This window comes from Gracilinanus agilis, chromosome 5 (genome assembly GCF_016433145.1).
Source record: "Gracilinanus agilis isolate LMUSP501 chromosome 5, AgileGrace, whole genome shotgun sequence".
Taxonomy (NCBI): Eukaryota; Metazoa; Chordata; class Mammalia; order Didelphimorphia; family Didelphidae; genus Gracilinanus; species Gracilinanus agilis.
In genome coordinates this window covers 193,533,867-193,556,059 of record NC_058134.1, presented here as the reverse complement: position 1 = coordinate 193,556,059, position 22,193 = coordinate 193,533,867, and the positions used below count along the sequence as shown (strand labels likewise).

The 22,193-nt window shown below is 35.5% G+C and overlaps 1 pseudogene; it reads right to left on the bottom strand.

The window, feature by feature from the left end:
* Window positions 1-20,685: 20,685 nt before the first annotated feature.
* Window positions 20,686-21,665, bottom strand: LOC123250031 (annotated as a pseudogene).
* Between the last annotated feature and the right edge of the window lie 528 nt (window positions 21,666-22,193).

Genomic DNA, 22,193 nt, shown 5'->3' with positions numbered 1-22,193 from the left:
TAGGAATCCATAGTGCTGTTTTTCTCCTCTTACTCATTTGCTTTTGAGTTCTTCCAGATTATTTTTTGCCAGAGCCTGAACCTTAGTTTAATATATCCTGAATTTTCTAAATCTCTTTTGCCTTTCCCTTAGCCACTGCCACTGCCAGTTTCTACATTATCTTTCTACTCTTTCTTGATGCCTTTTGAGGCTCTTCCCAATTTCACTCACAGTTATCATTTGTCTACCTGAATTTACTCAGAAAGTACAACTATTCAGGTTTCCCATCACCCTACTCCCAGAAAGCTCCCATTATCTTTCCTTTGCTACTTTGATGACCCTAAAACTTCAACATGTGTTCTCTCTCCATCAGTGTAGATCACAACCCCACTATGTTTCTTATCCATGTCATCAATATTTTGAATATTTTGAAAGAGGGTCATACAACACTTGGACTCTCCAGCTATTATTCCTAGCTTTTACTATATGATCAGCTCAATTCCTGTTACTTACATATCTGATAAAAAAATTTTATGCATTTTCCTGTGTGCAAGTCATCAATAAGAATATGCTGTAACTCTCAAATAGAAATGGTGGCAACTAAACCATACATAAGAATCCCACAACTGAATACTGACTATTTCTGCAACTATGTTGTATCTTTTTTAAATAAAGGACAATATTGCTGTCAAGGTAGATGGTCTTGTACAAGATGAAAAGTTATTCTTTTTTCACAGTAATATATTGTGAAATAAAATATACTATATTAATATAATATATAATAAATTAATATGACAGGTATTTATTAACTGCTTATTAAGTACCAGGCTCTCCTAAAGGGTCAGAGCTACAAATACAAAAATGAGAGTTCCTCTCCATAAGAAGCTTCAGCAGAGGAGACATCATCTTGTATGTATAATATGCATAGTGAGAGAGGTAACTAGGTGGCACAGTAGATAGTTACTATGCAACCTGTAGGGATCCTTATGTATGGATCAGCCTATTTTTCCATTTGAGTTTGACACTACTGCTCTTAGCAACTAGAATTGTAATTTGCAGAGCAGATGCCAACTTAGGTAAAAGGAAGTTCTTCCTGTGGGAATTCTCTATATCGGTGAAATCACAGGTCCAGTCCTTAACAATCAATCAAACAACAAACATTAAATGTCCACAATGTACACAGTCCCCATTGTGGCCATTGATCCAGAAAAGTTTGCCTGAACAAAATCTGGGTCATACATTGTCCAGAGAACCATCCAAATATCTAAAGTGGCACTTGGATGGATTCTTTAAGTAGAGACATAAGGAGTAACTGTGAAAAATACAGAATAGAATCCTCTCTATGGTATTTTTAGTATTTTATTTTTTAACTTCCTCTTTTCCATTTCCTGTGGAATGAAAACTCCTTGAAGGGCAGGGACAATTCTGTTTTCTTATATTTAATGCCTTAAATATCATAATTTCACAATAAATATTTCTTGAGTTGAATTGAACATTTCTTAATTGCTAAATCCCTCCTGCCCCATGCTCCTAATATTTTTTCTTTTTTTTTCTAGTTATTTCAGTTACTAACTAGGACTCCTGGTACCTCTGTCTGGTTTGTCTGATTCTTCTGCATAGTAGTCCTACAAATACTTCAAAAGGATAATATCCTGATTCTTTTCTTTCTGCTAAACATTCTCAGTTTCTGCATCTCATCATCAAATGATCTTGAGGCCCTTCATCCTCCTCCTCCTCCTCCTCCTCTGGACATGTTCTTGCTTATCAAAGTATTTTCTTGAAATTCTCCTGAACTGAGCTCAACACTCTAGATGTGGTTTTGTTGTCATTCAGTCATTTTTCAGTTGTGTTTGATTCTTCATGACCTTATTTGGGGTTTTCTTGGCAAAGTTAGAGTGGTTTGCCATTTCCTTCTCCAGTGCATGTTACAGATGAGGAAACTGAGGAAAACACTAGGTATGTGACCCTGGACAAGTCACTTAACCTCTGTTTGTCAAAGTTTCCTTATCTGGGGAAAATAATAATAGCTGCCTCCCAGAGTTGTTATGAGGGTTAAACATGATTGTATTTGTGAAGTGCTTAGTCTATGAGTCTGTCACACTATATAAATGTTAGTTTATGTCACTATCAGAGTAGTTCAGTGGCATAGTGGATAGAGCACTGAGCTTGGAATAAAGAATATTCATCTTTCTGAGTTCAAATCTGGTCATGGCTATTTACTTAACTTTGAGTCAGGGCAAGTTGTTTACCACTGTATGGCTCAGTTACTCATCTGTAAAATGTGATGACAAGCTATTCTGCCAAGAAAACCCCAAATGAGGTCATGAAGGCTTGGACACAACTGAACAACAACAATATTATTTTTATATTTAGCCATACCTACTTCACATTATAGTTGTGACTTTTTTAAACTCAGCTGAAAGAAAGACTCTCTTATGCTATACTCTTACATTTCACTCTGGATTTGATTTTATGCAACTGTCAGCATCAATATTTCATTAAGCCTCTCTAAGACTGGTGTATAAAAGTGTTTTAGCAGGTACATAATAAAGATTGTCAGACTTTTGGTAGTAGCCAATAATAGTCATGTACTTGAACTTGGAAATAGGGTAGATATGAATTTTCTTTTTCCTTCATGAGTCTTCATGCATTCAATTTTGCTGAACTCTATGAATTAGGAAAAAGTAGTCATTTATCTAAATGTTCTATTTAACAATCCAAGAAGAATCTAGCCTGACCAACATAGTATTTTAAAAATACATAAGATCATTAAAGTTGAAGTTTAGTTTGCAAAATATGTCTTCATTATATTGTACTTACCTGCCTTTGTGGGCTGCCAAAAAAAGGTGATCATAAGTAGAAAAAAGTGATGATACATAGCTGACTTGTTGTCTAGTACCACCACAGACCTTCCACTCTGTTTATATGTTGAGGGAAAGATTTTTTATACATTACCAAAGTGAACACCAGAGATTATGAGGAGTGCTTTAGCCATTCATGTAGTAAGATATCTTCCAATCAGAATTACTGGAAGAACAGTATCTGACCATATGATCTTATCACAGCTTCTTAAATTGTTATTTTCATCTACAGATCATTTAACTGGAGCAAATTATTCCAGGAACTCCTGGCAAAAATCTCTCAGTAGAATTAATGAGAAGAATCATCCCACTTTGGATGAGACTTTTATTGAGGAATATCACAAGTTACCTATGGCCAGAAATAAAAGAGAAGGCATATTACCAACATTGAGTAGGGGTTAAAATTAGGGGCTTGACAAAGACAGGAGAGCAGTTTAACAAACTTTGGTTTTAATTGAGAAAAAATAGTAAAGATGGAAAGATAGGAAAGAGAGAAGGAGATATTTAAATATCTACCCTAGTACTACCTTAAAACTACCTAGATCTTCTTATAGCAACCTGAAAACTACCTAAAAACTATCATTTGAGAGAGTTTCCACTAATAACTTTTCAGCCTAGCTAACCAGACCGAACCTACACTATTTATATATATATATATATATATATATATATATATATATATATTCTAACTAACTCACTAAACAATGGACAGCTTCCAACCCACACACTCTCCTTCAATCAGATTTTACAGCAGCCAAGTGTCACCAGCAACTTCCAGCAGCACTCTGCCCTCAGGAAACCTTAGAGCAAAAACCCCTTCTCAAACTTCATACTTCCCTTTATCTCTCACTCTCAGTCATTCTTACATCACTTCCTGCCTGAGAGCAGTTTCTATTTCCTTTAACTGTGGGCTGGTCTCCATGGTAACAGAACCTCTTATCTTTGGGCCTGGCTCTCTGTCCACTGAGCCAGCCAGCTCTTTCCCCAGTTAAGTTAGAGCAAGGGATTAAGAATTCCCTTTAAATATCCCCCCTGTGATCCTTTGGGAGAAGCTAGTCTCCCAATAGATCAGGCAAACATATATCTTATACTTATACTCATATCCTCTATTCAAAATTGTCTATAATATTATCCTTTCTAACAGAAAACTATAATAATATGAGGAACAGAGAGAAATAAAAGAGAAAAAAAAGCAAAACCTATCTTAGATTTTACAAATTATAATTAATACAATTACAATGACAAATGATAGTTACAAATAATACAATCCTGACTACAATCTATTTATAAATTATAATTTATAATTTATCATAATATAATTTATAATATAATATACTCTATATAATATTCAGAAATAGAGTGATCCCTCCACTAAGAAATATTTTTGGTTTTAATTGAGAAAAAATAGTAAAGATGGAAAGATGGGAAAGAGAGAAGGAGATATTTAACTATCTGCCCTAGTACTACCTTAAAACTACCTAGATCTTCTTATAGCAACCTGAAAACTACCTAAAATCTATCATTTGAGAGAGTTTCACTAATAACTTTTCAGCCTAGCTAACCAGACCGAACCTACACTATTTATATTTATAAGAACCTGAAGATATCAATCCAAATCCAACAAATACCACATAAAAAGTTTACAATCATTATAAAATATTACGTATAAAAATATACAATATTATGTATAAAAATATACAGGTGGGGATTGATCAACACTTATAACTAACACTTATCATTTATTTATTATTTAGTTTGTTTTTCTCTATAGTCCTATAAAAGTATAATAAAAATAACCATTTCTAAAAAGAATACCTGCCAGTACACAAAATACAAATTCTATAATATAATATAAATTATATAGTTACCCATTGGCTATTACTCATTCTATTTCAAAATCAAAACAATTATTGATACTGGCATCAGGTGCTTCAAGTACAATAAAATCAAATATATCCTATTTTAAAAATATAAATTCAGGAGTTCCATGTCAGTGAAAATAGTGTCCAGTTGTCTTCAATGCATGTGACAGGATACAGTCAATCAGTTACAATGGAAGGTACACGTTTCACATGTGAACAATGAATCCAAGAGGTCTTTTCTCTCATACTCCATTAATCTGTTTTGCTTTGAATTTTTGTTTCCATTTTTGCACTTCCTTTACATTATAAGAAAGGGATAAATCTGATGCATTAATAGTTGCCAAAGGTAAAATTAGTTCAGGCCTTTCTAAAGTAGAAAGTTTTATGGCACTATCTGCCTGGTGGTCTAGAGACAGGATCAGTTCCACATGTATGGACAGAGCAATGAACAACAGCTAGGGCTTCAGGTAGTTGGAGAGCAAAAAGAACCTCGTTAATAATTTTTACATTTGCAATACTTTTCCCAGCTGAAGTTAAAAGTCTCCTTTGAAGCCAAAGCATACCCACTGCATGGCATATTCCAAATGCATATTTAGAGTCAGTGTAAATTGTTGCTTTTTTATCTTTTGCAATTATACAGGCATGTTTTAAGCTATGAGCTCTGCACCTTGAGCATTTATATTTGAGGACAGTGAGGTTGACCACAGAGTGGCAAATTCTGTGGCTACAACAGCTCCAGTGTAACTATGCCATCTCTCATGAAAGAAGAACCATCCATGAATAAGATTAGATCTGGATTGTCTAAAGAAGTGTCCAGGAGATTATCTCGAGGTTTTTTGGCCATGGATATTAAAGATTCACAACTGTGTAATGATTCTCCTGTACTTGGTGAATTTGGAAGCTAGGTGGCAGGGTTGAGTGTTGTACAGCATTTTAAGGTGATATTTTCATTGCCTAACAAGGTTACTTCATATCTTGCAAGTCTTTGGTCAGAAAATGCCTGGGTTCTGTGCCTTAGAAACAGTGCTTTGACTTCAGGAGGACACATTATTGTTAGTGGGCATCTCGATACTAAATCAGCAGATTTAGTTACTAGCAAAACTGTGGCAGCTAAACCTCTAAGACATGGTGGTGCTCCTGAAGCTATTGGGTCTAGCTGGGCCAAATAATAAGCAATTGGATGTTGAACAGGTCTTAAAGTTTGAGTTAAAACACTGGAATCTTCTACCCTTCTCTGTTCATGTACATGTAAAGTGAATGGCTTGTTGTAATCTGAGATGCCTAGAGCAGGAGCAGACAGGATAGGTTATTTTAATTTAGAAGGAGTTGATAGGTGTTCTGCATCTAACCTAAGTGGTTCAGTGACTAAGTCTTTTGTCAATGCTATAAGGGGTTTAGTGATTTCCCTATAGCAAGGGATCCACTGCTTACAAAATCCTGTTGCTCCTAAAATTGCCCTCAACTATTTCTTAGTGGAGGGATCACTCTATTTCTGAATATCTTCGACATGCTTAGAGGAAATGAAGTGGCTACCATCAGTTAAAATAAACCCTAAATATTCCACTTTGGGGAGGCACCACTGAACCTTTGCCTTTGAGATCTTGTATCTTTTGTTATATAGTTCGAAAAGGAGATGTTTATTATATTCTTGGCATGCTGAGGCATTTGGTGAGGCCAAGAGCAAATCATCTACAAAATATATCAAATGGCTCTCCTTAAAGTTAATATTTGCTAAATCTTGTGCTAAAATCTGTGAGAATAACATGGGACTTTCCACATGCCCCTGGGGCAAACAATACCACATCCATTGGGAACCTTTCCAGGTGAAGGCATTTATATTTCTGGAATCTTCATGAATGGGTATAGAGAAAAATGTGGAACACATATCTACTCTTGTAAAATATTTGGCAGTGCTAGGAATAGAGGAAATAATTGTGAATGAACTTGGAACCGCAGGGTGTCTTTTGACGACAAGATTATTTACAGCCCTTAAATCTTGTACAAATTGATAGACAGGTTTTTAATTTTCATCTAATTTTGGCTTTTTAATAGGCAAGATAGGTGTATTATGTTCTGATTTGCATGGAATTATTATTTTCTGTTCAATTAAAGAATTTATCACTGGGGTAATTCCCTCAATTGCCTCTTTTAATAGGGGATACTGAGGAATGGAAGGAGGTGTGCCACCTTTTGTCTTAATTTGAACAGAAATGGCTTGTTTAAGTAGGCCTACATCAGAAGAAGATGTGGCCCAGAAAGATTCAGGTATATCAGTTGGTATTTCAAAGGTGGGAGGTTTGTCCACCTTCTGACTATCCAAGAGAAGTACAGGAAGCAAATTTAAAGATTCCTCAGGCAATTCTAGCCTCATAGTGCCATCTTGAGAGCAGATTATTGTGGCTCTTAGTTTACACAATAGGTCTCTCCCTAACAAATGTATAGGGGAGTTAGGCATTAGAAGGAAAGAATGTTCCACTGATAGAGGTCCCAAAGACACCATTCAAGGTGAAAGCTTTGGGATCGGAGGTGCTCCTGACACTCCTGTTACATTTATAGAGCCAATGGAATCACAATCAGAATCAGGTGTACTTATTAATACCAATCTAGAGGCGCCAGTATCTAAAAGACAACCATAATAAGTATTTTTGACTTTCAAAGTTACATGTGGTTCATTACTATTTGGGGGAGAATGGACTGGGATAACTGGTGTTAAAATATCAGTGTCTGGGAAATCAAAGGTTTCATTCTCTGATTCCAGAGTCATTTCTCCTCTCTCAGACCTTCATAGCCATTTCTCTGAGGTTCCTCTTGTTGAGGGGGATTTCCATTCTGAATGTTGCGTGGACAAGCCCCATTTTGGATATATTGGTTGTAACATTTCATTTTCCTCATTCGGGTTATTATTTCTAAATGTGTTTCTATTAGTTATTGTTTTCATAGTTATTATTATTTCTAGAATAGTTGTTATTTCTAGAATAATTGTTGTTTCTAAAGTTTCCATTATTTCTGAACACCCAATTCCATCTTCTACAGTTTAACATTGTGACTCCCTTTCCCACATAAATAACACATTGGTATCTGATTTGTAGATTCTTGCAAAGGGGCTATGGCCACCCCATAATTTGCATTTCCCTTTTCAATTTTTCCCCTTAATACTTTTATTTCTTTCCTTAATGCCTCTACCAAGCCACTGTCACCTTCATCTCCCTATTCATGGCCATTATATACATAAACTGCCACTTTCCTTAATTCTTAAAGGTCCATACCAATCCAATTCAGTCAGAAGGTTTTAAAATAGTCTTTGACCACCTTGCAACAGTTTTTCACAAACTGCCTTCTTATCTGTTTGACATTTCTTTCTCTGGTCATATCCAGGTTTATATATCTATCTTACAGCTCAATAAGTCTGTCCAAGAATCGAGAAGGATTTTCACCAATATTTTGCCCTAGACCTTCAAATTTTTTCCAGGAACTAGGTCTGTCAGAACATGCTTTCATGGCTCTTAGTAATGCCTCCATAGCCTGACATAGTCTTGTGTAATCATTTTCATTATTCACCTTCCATCATGGGTCTTGCTGAGGCCAATGAACTGCTCCCCTTCCCTGAGCCTGATTGGCAACAGAGTGATCTTATTTTCCTCCCTTTTCATTTAAAATGTTTGTAATAAAATTTCAAAATCAATCCAAGTGGGGTCATATGTTTGACAAATATTCTCTAGCTTTTTGATAACTACTATAGGTTCATCTTCAAAAGAACGGGTATGTTGCTTAAATTTCTCAGTATCTTGAGGGGTGAATGGTGTTTGATGTCTTACAGAAACTAATTCTTCTTTGTGATTAAAGGTGGGTACTTCTCTTAAGGGGAATAGGCCTGTAGCTAGATTAGTTTTTTCCTCTTGGTTTCTTGCTTGAGTTGCCATGGAGTATGACGAAAGGAGTAATTGTAGTAGGAACAGAAAGAGAGATGGGTTGAGTAGAGTGAGAGGTAGTTTCAGTAAGTTGAGAGATAATTTGGGCTAGTTGAGAGATATAATTTTCAAGGTATTCTGAGTTTCAAATTAAGCTATCTTTCCATTGTTTTTTCTTGTTGGAGAGAAATAGGCAAACTCTGGTAAATTTGTAAGGATTCTATCAGAACAAATAATCCCAGAAAGGGTATTAAGCTTGGAGCCAGCTTGATAAAACTCTCTGGGAGCGGGAGTTGTTTGAGATAGACCAGAAACTGCTACTTCAAACGTGTGCCGATCTCCAGCACCATACTAAATTACCTATATATTATTAAAAATTCTAACTAACTAACTCCAGTAGGGGTAGTTTAATAACAAGTGAGAAAAATAATCAGAACAGAAGATTAAAAGAGTAATCAAATTCTTACCTGGCTCACCAAGAAATGTAGGGGTTAAAATTAGGAGCTTGACAAAGATAGGAGAGCAATTTAACAAATTTTTGTTTTAATTGAGAAAAAATAGTAGAGAAAAGAGAGAAAGAGATATTTAACTATCTACCCTAGTACTACCTAAAAACTACCTAAATCTTATATCAACCTATAAACTACCTAAAAACTGTTGTTTGAGAGAGTCTCACTAATAACTCTTCAGCCTAGCTAACCAGACCAAACCTACACTATTTATATTATATTATAAATACATATATGTATATATATGTATATACATACATATATACATGTATACATATACATATATATATAGTCTAACTAACATACCAACCCACACACTCCTTCAATCAGATTTTACAGCAGCCAACTGTCACCAGCAACTGCCAGCAGCTCCCTGCCCTTAGGAAACCTTAGAGCAAAAGCCCCTTCTCATACTTCATACTTCCCTTTATTTCTCACTCTCAGTCATTCTTACATCACTTCCTGCCTGAGAGCAGTTTCTATTGCCTTTAACTGTGAGCTGGTCTCCATGGTAACAGAACTTCTTATGTTTGGGCCTGGCTCTCTGTCCACTGAAGCAGCCAGTTCTTTCCCCAGTTAAGTTAGAGCAAGGAAAGGCATATTACCAGCATTGGTAGGGTAAGACAGTGGTGTCAAATTTAGGTAGAAATGGAGGGGGGACCATTAAACTGGACATAAGGATCACTGTGGGGCACATATTGGCTTTAAATACATATTAATATCATCTATTTTTTATTGTTTTTGTTCTATTCTCTTTTGACCTGGGTTCTGTTGTATTTTTATTAATTTTTTTTATTTTCCAAATACATTTTAATTTGGTTCAGGCTGCACTGGGCAGCTGGAGCAGTATTTTAGACTAGTATAAGACATCAAATATTTATAGACTATCAGAGTCATCTGGGAACACAACTATTAAAGATATTATTCTCTTCCCCCTCACCTCTTGGGTGTTTTAATATAGGATGTTGAACTTTATACTAGACTTTGGTCGCCTTTTTTATATTGACCAATAGAAATAGTATTGTCATAACATTTACTTATAAAGCAAGATACTTTTCCATGATATCTTTTTGGTGCTTAAGTAAATAACGGTCTAATAAAGACAGATCACAGACTAAATTACTCTCTTTTGTACATATATACCAAATTTCCAATTTATACCAGGTTACGGTTTATAACAGGATCAAGAATTCAGCATAAACGCTGGCAATAAGTTATGGTTAGTTTCTTCCTTTTAAGAAGAAAAGATAGTTCTCTGTCGATAACTTTAAGTACCTTAAAATTTTCTTTTTCTTCTCAGAAAGTGGAGAAGAAGACATTCTCAAAGTAGTTTTGGATTATTTCTCATCTCTTCATTCTGATACTCTTTTTTTTTAAAGCATTTAAAGCTTTTTGTAATTTGGCCCCATTCTGCCTTTCTAGTGTCCATTCTACTCCTAGGTGTTCAAAAGAGGGCTAATATTTCTGGTGTGAGGGCTTGCTGAGTCCTTTGCAGGGCAGCTAATGCACTTTTGGTATCCACTTGGCACTCAGTTCTCACCTGTGGCTCCATGAAGCTGTAGCATGCACAGCTTCCACACTCTGATAAACCATCTTGGCAGATAGGCTAAAGTAGGCTAAGGATAACTGATGAGTCACAAACTCATTGGTGAATTAGGGAGATGTCTACCCCAAATATGTGGAGACTTTCCCTGGTGGAATGGGTAGATAAATAAAATTTGTTTTATTGGCCATGAAGGTGGCTGTAGCAGGTACTTTGTACTTAAATTTAGAGCTTCATCAGACATAGAAGATGCCAATGTCACATTGCATCCCAGATCATCACCAGTTATACTGACTTTTGTCTTGTCACAGGATTTTGATTATGCTGGAAGAGAGAGTAAGGTTGATGACTGAGGAATTCTGACTCACATAAATCCAATTCATTCACAAGTTAAGATATCACCCCATGATGTGATTGGTCTTTTTTAAATGAAGGACAAACAATGACAACAACTTTGGGGGCAAATTCTGAAGCTGATATCTTAAGAGTCCTTAAGAATCAGATATTGGTGCGATCAAATTGCCAAGGACTTATTTCTTTATTCTTGCACATATTGTAAAATTAACATTTCTGGGTTCTTTACCATATGATGTGACTACATATAAACCAAAATGAATAAGATAAATAAAATTTCATGGTTCTGTCTGATTTATTCATAATCATGTTGACAAACTATGCCTCTTCAATGGAATATCATTACTCTTGTAAATGAAAAATGTCAATATGGCTTTGGCCTTTTTGACATTAAAAAAATAGAAATCACATCAAGTTACATTATGTACCAATTAATTGTTATGAGAATAAACTGTTCTGAGTGTTCTGTACATAAAAATCATTCTGTTCTCAGATATACTTGAGAAAACATCAATTGTGAAACATGATTTTAGTATACTATTTGAAACAATTTGCTCTAGTTTAATATTGATAATGCTGATTTACACCAACCTCAAAGATCACAAAATGCCATTGAAAAGATGAATTGTGCTTCTCCTTATGAACTTAAATTTCTTTTGGTGAGTAACAAATACCACTCTTCAAAAGTCTTTGTATAATACTTCTATAGAACAGAGTAAGTACAAAGAAATTTAAACTCAGGACAACTGGGATACACCAAATATCTCCAAACTTTCCTAAGATGCTTCTAGTTGTATGGAAATAACAATGCAATTTGTAGAGATGGAAAGGGAAGAAATTCCTCCATTTCTTTCCCTGCCCTACATTGCTACTCTGAAAACTGAAAAAATTATTATGGTTGATTATAGGAATGTGAGGGAAAAGAATTCCATGCCCCTGTTCTTGTACTCATAATGGCTATTAGCCTGTGATTCCCATCCAAGATCCAAAGATATGCCCCCACAGTTGAATACTTACATATGTAATTCTCATGCTTTCATCCTAGTTGCCAGCTTTACCTTATACATTTCTACTCTCTTCATATAAATGAAAAATTTTTAAAATCCAATGTTTTGAATCACTTCAGACTGAAGAAGGTCATTTCATAAACAAAGATTTTCTAATAAAATAGAAATTAGAAATTCATCCTAAGAATTTTAGGCAAGGACAGATGCCCTTTAAATTGATTAATAGTGATATGAAGAGGAATATGTTAATTTCTTTATTTAAAAACAATAACCAATTAACACATGGAAACATTCATTTAAAATTACAGATGATGAACAAGAATTATTTAAGCCTTTGCCAGTCAATTGGATAAAACTCATATTTCCATTAAAATTATATATTTAAAGTCTTAAAGCAATATTTAACTGTAGCACTTATGGATTGGTACTTTTATTTCCAATTGTAAGGTTAACTTTAATCCAAACCCTCACCTTTTTTTATTCTTTGATATTCTTTTAACCTTAATCTCCTTTGAAACTTTGACTTCTGAACACTCTTTTCTCTAAACCAGTGATGGGCAAACTTTTTAAAGAGGGGGCCAAAGAAAAGGAAATGCTCATCTGTCAGTCTGTTTCTAAGGCAACTCTTTCAAAGTTTCATTGTATTGTATCCTACTCGTTGTATTTGTCAGATTGGGAATAATGTCACACAGCCCCATTTCAGGGGGCCACATCTGGCCCATGGGCACTAGTTTGCCCATCACTGCTTTTAAACTATTCTCCTGGTGATCCTCCTGGTTCTCTACTGAATGTTGGTGATAGTTACCAGAATTACTGTTGAGACAAGGATAACATTTCAAAGAAAGCTGTTAAGTAGTTGAACTTATAGGAAATACTATTCAAATATCATAGTAATTTTGCTTGAAATTCAAATTTCTCTATATCACAATACATAGCTTAAATAGAAGGGATTTTTAAGCTGAGATCCACGAATTTTTAAAGAACATTTTGTTAACTGTATTTTAATATAATTGATTTTCCTTGTAATTCTATGTATTTTATTTTATGCTTTAAAAATAATTTTCTGAAAAGAGGTCCACAGGTTTTACTAACTTACTAAAGGAGTGTATGACACAAAAAAGTTAAGAACTATTTGCTATATAAAAGTATGATCAAAAGTCTATTATTAGATATGTTGGTGCACATTTGTTCAATGCCACTATGATGCTGCCATCTCTGCTACTCTCCTAAACTGCATTTTTCATGTAGAAAAGACTGTAGGTAGTTGCTGCGTTGACTATCGGTGAATGAAATTTGGCTCTGCTTCACCTAGAAGAATGAATACCTTGGACACTAAAGAATATGTGAAAGATAAATAAAATAAAAAAGACAAATTAATTCAATAGAAGCTAAAAAGCAGAAAGAAATGCCTGCTGTTCAGTGGGCCAGGGAGCTTAGTCAGTAAAGCAGCTCTATTTGTCCATTTGTAGCAGGAAAGAACTAGAAACTGGATAAAGGCAGCTCAGGTACCACAAAGAAAAGAAGCAGTCTTGGGAATAGTTTGAACTCCAGTGTCTGGGCAGGGAAATATAGATGTTTATGTAAGATATACCTAAACATGATTTCCAGGAACAAGGAGATAATAATCTCACTATATTCTGTTCTTGTAAGATCTTTTCTTGTCTATTACCCTCAAATTCAAAGTTGTCCAACTTCCAACATTTTGCAACAATTTCAAAATAGCAATGAAATAACATTTCAAAAAAATTCTTATAGGTTACCATCTGCCTAATATTTATAACAATCTGTACCAACTCAAAACAAAACAAAAAAGAACACATTCTTGGGCTCTTTTCACCATGCCACACAATGCCCCAAGTTGAAATACTACACAACATTGGGGACTGAAAACACCAATACTCTTAATATCCTACTTATTTATGCCTTTTACATATTCCTTAGTATTCAAGGTATTCTTTCTTTTGGGTGATACCAGAGGCAAATTTTATTCACCCTAGTAGTAGCTCATTCATTAATTAACAATTACCTACATTCTTTTATCATATGTAATCAGTAATTTAGGAGAGTAACAGAGAAGTTAACGTCATAATGACATTCCATAAATGTGCTTCAACATATCAAATAATAAGCTTTTTTTGGTCTTAAAATTTTTTCACATGCCAATACAATTTTAAATTGTTTTCTGACATTTTGTGGTCTACATTCTTTCCATCCCTCCCTCTCCTCCTCTTCTCTGAGACTGCAAATAATATGATATAGGTCATACATGCACTATCATGCAATACATATTTCCATGCTCATCTTGTGAAAGAAGATGTGTATTGCTTATATGAGAAAAAAATCATGGAGGAAATAAAGTAAAGAATGATATGCTTTAATTTACAGTTAGACTTCCATCAGTGGGTTCTGTGGTGATAGCTTTTTAAATTTATCATGAATCTCTTGGAGTTGTCTTGAATCCTTGCATTATTGATAACATATGTTATTTACAGTTGATCATTGTACATTATTGCTGTTATTGTGTATAATAATAGGCTTTTTTCTTTGACAACAGTTTGTTCTAAAATTATACATATATAAATAATATACATTTTAATACACACATATATGCACATATAACTAATAGTCATTTCCCAATAGATTAATGGTCAAAAGATATGAATAAACAGTTCTCAAAAGAACTACACAATATTCACAATCACATGATTATATATATATATATGTATATATAACAGTATTCCAAATCACTAATAATAAGAGAAATGTAAAACAAAACAACTTAAATTTTACCTCACACCTTCAGGTTGGGAAAAAAAAATGAAAAAATGGCAACAGTCAATGTTGGAGGGGTTGTGGGAAGATAGGTACACCAGGCCATTTTTTTTGTAGATTTGTGAATTAGAACAACCATTTAGAAAAGCAATTTGCACATATTCGAATAAAGAGACTTAAATATCCAAATCCATTGAATCAGAGACTTCATTATTGGGATTATACCCAAAGAAAACTCTTTTTAAAAAATTTTTAAAATTTTATTTAATTGATTAATTAAGAAAAAGTTTCCCTAGTTATATGATTCATGTTCTTTCTCACCCCTTCTCCAATCCCCTCCCATAGCCAATGTGCAATTCCTCTGGGTCATTGATGAAGATCTATTTCCATATTATTGATATTTGCACTAGAGTGATTGTTTAGAGTCTATATCCCCATCAACCCATGTGATCAAGTAATTGTTTTTCTTCTGTGTTTCTGCTCCCACAGTTCTTTCTCTGAATTTGGATAGTGTTCTTTCTCATAAGCCCCTCAGAATTGTCCTGGATCATTGCGTTACTGCTAGTAGAGAAGTCCATTACATTAGATTGTGCCACAGTGTATCAGTCTCTGTGTATAAAGTTCTCCTGGTTTTGCTCCTTTCACTCTGCTTCAATTCCTGGAGTTCATTCTAGTTCACATGGAATTCCTTCAGTTCATTATTCCTTTCAGCACAGTAGTATTCCATCACCAACAGATATCACACTTTGTTTAGCTTAAAAATAGGCTTTTGACCACACCCTACATAGCAAATAGTTCCTAACATTTGTGTGTGTGTCATGCCTCCTTTGGTAAACTAGTAAAACCTGTGGACCTCTTCACAGAATATTATTTGTAAAGTACAAAATGGAATGCATAGGTTTATAAGGGAAATCAATTATATTGAAATAACTATCAAAACTTTTAAAAAAAAATTCATGGAATCCAGCTTAAAAAACATTGCAATATGGGTTATATATTGTAATACAGATAAACTTGAATTTTAAGCAAATTACTATGGTACTTAAATAGGATCACCTTGAAGTTCCACCATTTGACAACTTTCTTAGAAATGTTATCCTTGTCTCAACAAAATTTGGGGTCATTGGACCCTGAGCCATTGGACCTTTCTAGCAGAAGGAGAAGGGTATCTTCAGGAGACAACCAAGTTTAGCAAGGAAGTGGAGAAAAAGTTATGGAAAACAGGGTCAAGCATTTTTCCATAACAGAACAGGGGATCCATGGCAATCAGTGAAAGAAAGCAGCAAGGAGGAGGTAGGAGAGGTTATGGAAGGTATTACAGTAGCATGGATGTGATAGATATAAGGATTTAGAAAAACAGAACACAGAGAAAGGTTTTTTTGTGCAGAGGTTAGGGGTGGAAAAGAGGGATGAGAGAAAAAGCATACTGTAAGATAGAAGAGAGACATCTTAGAGAAAAGGGAGATGAAGCACTGGAGTATTATCTATTCATATGAGTACTATATACTATTTACTGTATAGTATACCATAGAGATATGGAATTACTCCTCGCCAAAAACTGTTCTTGACTCCCCTCATGCCCACTGATAAAATCTTGCCTTATGTGTGTTCCAAATTCCCTTTGGGCTCTTTTCTCAGCCAGTGGTCAGAGAACCAAACAATTGGATCTACTAATTGATGCTAAAGTGTAAATGATTAAGGTTTTCCTTTTAGAAGTACTTAAATGTTATGTAGTGGAACGTTGATTTTATATATATATACATAAAATAACTTTATTTGTCCTTTCTATCTCTTTTACCTTTCCATCAAAGGTAGTCAAGCATGTTAAATTACAGAATGTACTAATGTAGCTTTGAAGATATCTATTGTTCATACAAAGATATTATGTTTTCAAATCCATTTCATATACTTGGCAAACACATTTACAATTTATATATTTGCAAATGACAGCCTTTTCATGATATCATTAGCTGTTCCCTAAAGATGGAATTTAAATACTATGAGCCATTTTTAAAATGGTGTCTTTAGGGAGTCTTAGTCTAATTTTTGAATATCCAATAGATTCAAATTAATAACTGAAAAGACTAAATATTGGAGACACAAAAGTAAGGATAACAGCAACTTCTGTGCAATATAAATATGTCCGTCAAGTATGACAACTGCAAAACTACACAGTTTCAAGTTTTAGAATATGCTATGGGCCCTGGTCAAGTAGTGAGTACCACTAACTTCCAAGCAGTTGATAAGCCAGACAACACTTAGATGTTGTGTTGTTTGGGGTGTAGGACAGGGCAAGGGTGAGCAATTCATTTAGAGGAAACAAGATAAACTAAGCCTGGTAGAAGATAAATGAAGGTCTAGAGGGTAAGCTGGGGGAGGCTGCAGATAATAAATGTTGACACCCAGACCTTGACATGCCAAGGAACTTAGTCCCTGTGTGAAGCATGTATCTGAATGCAGAGATAAGGCTTAGAGAGATTATGTTAGACTTAAGTTCATGTTATGAGGCACTTGGGATTTAAATCAAATTTTATGAAAAATCAAAGAAACAAGGCTGATGTCAATGAATCAGTTAACAAATGTTTTTTACTGGCTGCCTGGTTGGAAATAATCCTATTTTTAGAGGCTTAATGTTTATATACATATAGACTGTAGTTTAGACAGAAGAAAAATAGGATTTAATAGCAATAATTTAAAATACTTGTTCTGAATTCCAGATAACCTAGGCTATAGGATATTGCAATAAAATCCAAATGGGAGAGGAATGGAATTATGAAAAATATCACTGAAATTTCCCATCATGACTGATAATATTGATATTCTTTAAATTTACTGTGTAGATATATATGTATGTATATATGTATATATATATAGAAAGAGAGAACATTGTAGCACAAAATATTAAATTTTTATCAATTTATTAACAAGAAAGTGATGTGGGCTGACAGTGGGCAGTAAGAGGCAATAATACAAATGGGACTCTCATGTTCTGAAATCTTGCATTTCTCACTAGTTAGCATTGGTTAAATATCAACTGCAAAACCTGTAGTTTCAGCATTAGTCAAATATGAATTGTAGATTGTTCAATTATCCACGCTGTGTACCAGATCGGTAACATTCTACACAAAGTATCAGCTTTGTATCTACTCTGTTTTATTAATTACTTATATTGTTACCTATAGTGATCCTCCAATGTACCGCATTCCCCTCATGTTCCCATTCTAGAGGGGCATCAAGACCTCTCCCACATTGACAAATGATTATCAGGTGGACAATGGAGGAACATAGAACCTGCATACTAGAGGCTCTGGTATTCCAGAATAATCCCCCAATCTTGCACATGCTCCTTTTTCCCTATGGCAACAAACGCCAAAACATACTTCCACTTGAGTTTGGAAAGGGAGATGCTAAGCTACCAGATCCCAATAAGTACACCAACTCTAATCCACATGGTATGGAAGCTGTCAATTCTTGGTGGAAGCTGCCACTCTACAGCAGAGCTGCTATTCTATATTATCAGGTCCAAAGAGGCTACTCCACTAGCCATAGGCTTATCCATTAGCCTCAAGGCTACCTGATTAGCCCCCAGGCTATTCCACTAGCTATTATACCACTGTCGATGTGGAATCTGAAAGCCCCAAACTTGTATCCTAGTGGGATCTGATGAACCCCAAGTTTTAGGACTAGCTTGTAAGTTGGAGACCCCAAAGCTTGTACTTGTCCCCTGTTCCTGAGAGAATCCATCTTGAAGGAAATCTCAGGCTAGCAGTTCAGACTAAATAATGGATCCTAGGGTAAAAGACAATCACCATTAGTTGAGCTAAGCCCAAACCCAAGCTCATAGACTCTTCTTGTCTCCAGAAGCCTCTCCCAGTATATCGCACCCTCCTGAGGATGGAACTTGGGACTTTCAGCTTATGAGACTGATGCACTGCCTACTGTGCTAGAGTCACTCAAAGGTGAGTTCAGAGTCATGATATTTAGAAAAAAATTATAAGATCTGTCAAAGAATACTGTCAAGGGATAAGAAAATAGTTGTTTTCCTAGCTTCTTTGGATCTCTGATGGGATGGGGATGGAATAAAATTTAGTTATGCTGAGCAGAAGTGATTTTCTGGGGGCAGTAGTGACTAGGATGCCACCTTTCCTATACTAAAGGGAGAATAATCAGGTGAATATCTTTCTCAAATATTTTCTCCAAGGTTGGTTCTAGAGATAACTGTTGTCCACTGAGAGTCTATGGAGGGACTTGAGAGAACATTGCAGACAATAGGAATGGGAATCTAAAGGCTTCAGGAAAAATGAATGAATGATAGCATGGACCATGCTTCAATCTATTTCCAATTTCATTCATATCATGGCCCTGAGTATTCTAAATAAGCCCAACTATTAGAGCCACCTGATGTGTGAGGTCCTAGCCACCAAGAGAGATGCCCTTATGTCTGCTTTTGCATAGCAAGACATTAGTGAAGTGTATTTATTACTGACATGGAAATGGGGATAGAAGGAGAGAAGACTGGTCCAACCACAAGTGATACAGACAGAAAGCTCAAATTATGACAATCAAGGGAGTAAAAATAGAAGGGGCTTTGGATTTGGTTACTCAATCATAGTATCCCTAAGGAGAAATGAATATAGGAGTTAAATGGTATCTAGGTCCTGTAGCCAATCCCTAACTTAAGTCCTTTCAGTTTCCAACATCCTTGAGACTTCTGAGGAAAAGTGAAGTGGCCCTTTGGGAGAGACAGAGTACGTCTTGGGGACTACAGGTTGATTAGCTAAGCAGAGAGCAAAATTATGATCTGGGCCATTGCTTGCCTAGTTGCCACAAGCTGAGGACAATAGGGACAAGGAGATCAGTATAAGAGGTACTACTGCTACCCAGATATGGGGTACTGAGACCAGGCAGGGGAACTGAGAATAGATGGAAACAGCAAACATGTTTGGTGACATGGCCAGGCTCCAGTTCATTACCCATTTAACTTCTTCCTTGGAACTTTGCCCTGGAAAATCACTGCCCCCTGCTGAATTCCTTCTATTCCCTCTATATTCTCTCTTTTATTAGTCAAAATTACTATTTGGGAGGGAGAAAGATTTTCATTTCTACTTGGCTTCACCCTTGGGTGCCTTCTCTTGGCAATCTTATTCCTGTTAATATTTGTGTTTCAATATTTATCTACTTTAGTCCTTTTACCTTGATTTTGTCTGTCTATAGCTTTTGGAAAGCCAATCTCTATTTCTTAGCTCACTCCACAGCTTTAAAATGTATCATTTGTACCCTCTTTGATGTGACTCTCCCAGGAAATTTCCTCTTATATCTATTATTTTTATAAGACTGTCATCTTGTGCTATGTTAGTATCATTTCTGTTATGTATCTGTTATTTATATTTCTGTTATATACAGGACAAATCCTGTATCATTTCTATTATACTTTATACACTCCTAGGAAAATAGAGATTTTCTTTTACAAGTTAGCTGTTTCTCCTGCTAATTCAGTAGCTGGATTTTTGCAGCAAGTCTTTAGTTGAAGAAACAAAGCTGTTCTAACTGAAATGCAAAATGATTATCAATGGAAAACGACCAGACACAAATGCATCCATATAATGCATAAAATACTTTCCCCAGAGAGAGAGAGACATTTAATAAATAAAACAAAGTATTTGAAGAATGTTCATTGGAAGCAGGGGCTGGAAGTTCTCTCTTGTACTGGGCACAGAAGCTTTCAGAAAAGGCCTAATTTAGAATGTTTGCTCTGTCAAGAAATATGCAACCCCAATGTATATGAGGATTATTATAGTCCACAATAGCTTTTTCTATTATATCCACAAGGAGTGACTGCTGCAAAGTGCCTGTCAGGAGGAACTTTCCTTGAATTTAGGTCATTTACTCATCAGTAGATTTCCTCTGTGAAGTCTGAGCACTTAGTGTTTCCTCCCAAATTTTTAGTTAAGTTCTTCCTATCTTTAATTGTTGCAAAGCAGGCCGACTTGATTTTTGCCATCTGGTCATGCATCCCCATGTATCACAGTATCATCGTGGCTTTCAGAAGCAGGGCAATGGGATTGACCAGGTCATTCCCAGGAATGTCTGGGGCTATTCTGTGAACTGATTCAAAGACTGCAATTCCATTGATGCCAATGTTTCCACTTGGTGTGACACCATGGCTCCCTATCAGACCAGCACACAAATCACAAGGGATGTTCCTGTAACAAATTTAGCATCACATACAAGTTTAACACTAGAAGAGCACCAAACTAGGACAGTTCTTGTACTAAATTCAAACATACTGTATCTAGGTACATCTCATTAAATTTAATATCTCTACAATTTTCTGCAACTTCCCTGCACTTTTGGAGAAAAAGCCCATTAGACATTTGCATGATATTTCCTTTGTGCACTGCCATCAAGTTGCTTCGGTGATTGTTCCTGGAACACTCAACAGCAAACTCTGTGATCTGTTTGCTCACTTCCTCAATAATGAGCTTGATACTCTGGACAACATTGACCTAGACAATGACATGCTCAACATGGCTTTATTTGCTTTTGGTAGTCTCCCAAATTGTGACAACATTTACATCTGTTTTGTAGCCTTCAATGGAGACACATGGACACACATTCACGTAAAGGACAAAAGTTTTATGAAGCAAAAGATTCACCAAAGGATGTCCAGCAGCTATGGGTGTCTTAAAGACATCTTTCAGTCTCAATTTGTTTTTGTCCATAGATCCTTTAGCTTTGGGAGGAATCATCTGCTTTTCTCCATCTTTTAATGGTAGTGATATTTTTCTCTTCCCATTGAATGAGTTCTTTGACAGCATCAAAAATCTTAATAACAGAAGCTGAGATTTCTGGTTCAATACCATCTTTTGGGATCAAAAATTTTATAAATTATTATACACCTCCCTTGAATTATCCTAATCTCCAGCATGCCTAGGGAAGTTTGAGGTATTTCCTGCTCATATTAGAGCATATAGTGGCTATGTAATCATGGATATTCTTGCTCTAATCTATATTACTGTGGGACCCATTGGTAATAGCTCCACCTATTCCCTTTCAATAGCTCCAGCCCCTGACAACATCATAGGAATGGATATCTAGTGACCAAATCCTTATGGAGACTCCCTGCTCAGAGGAGTTGGTAACATCATTAACATAAAGGTTAGGGAAGATCCCTGTGATTTCTTCCCCTAGAAGTTAAGGTTTTTGATACATTTCCAAGGGAAAATGAAGTACCATGGGACTTTCCCATTTTATTCCTTGGTCTAGCCTGCAAAAAAACTAATGGGTCTTGAAAATTAACAATACACTGTAAATGTTTGATGGAGTTGTCCTTGCTGTTTCTGGTGTAGTAACTATAACAAATGAACCATACACCTGGTGAGTATATATTGTATCTGA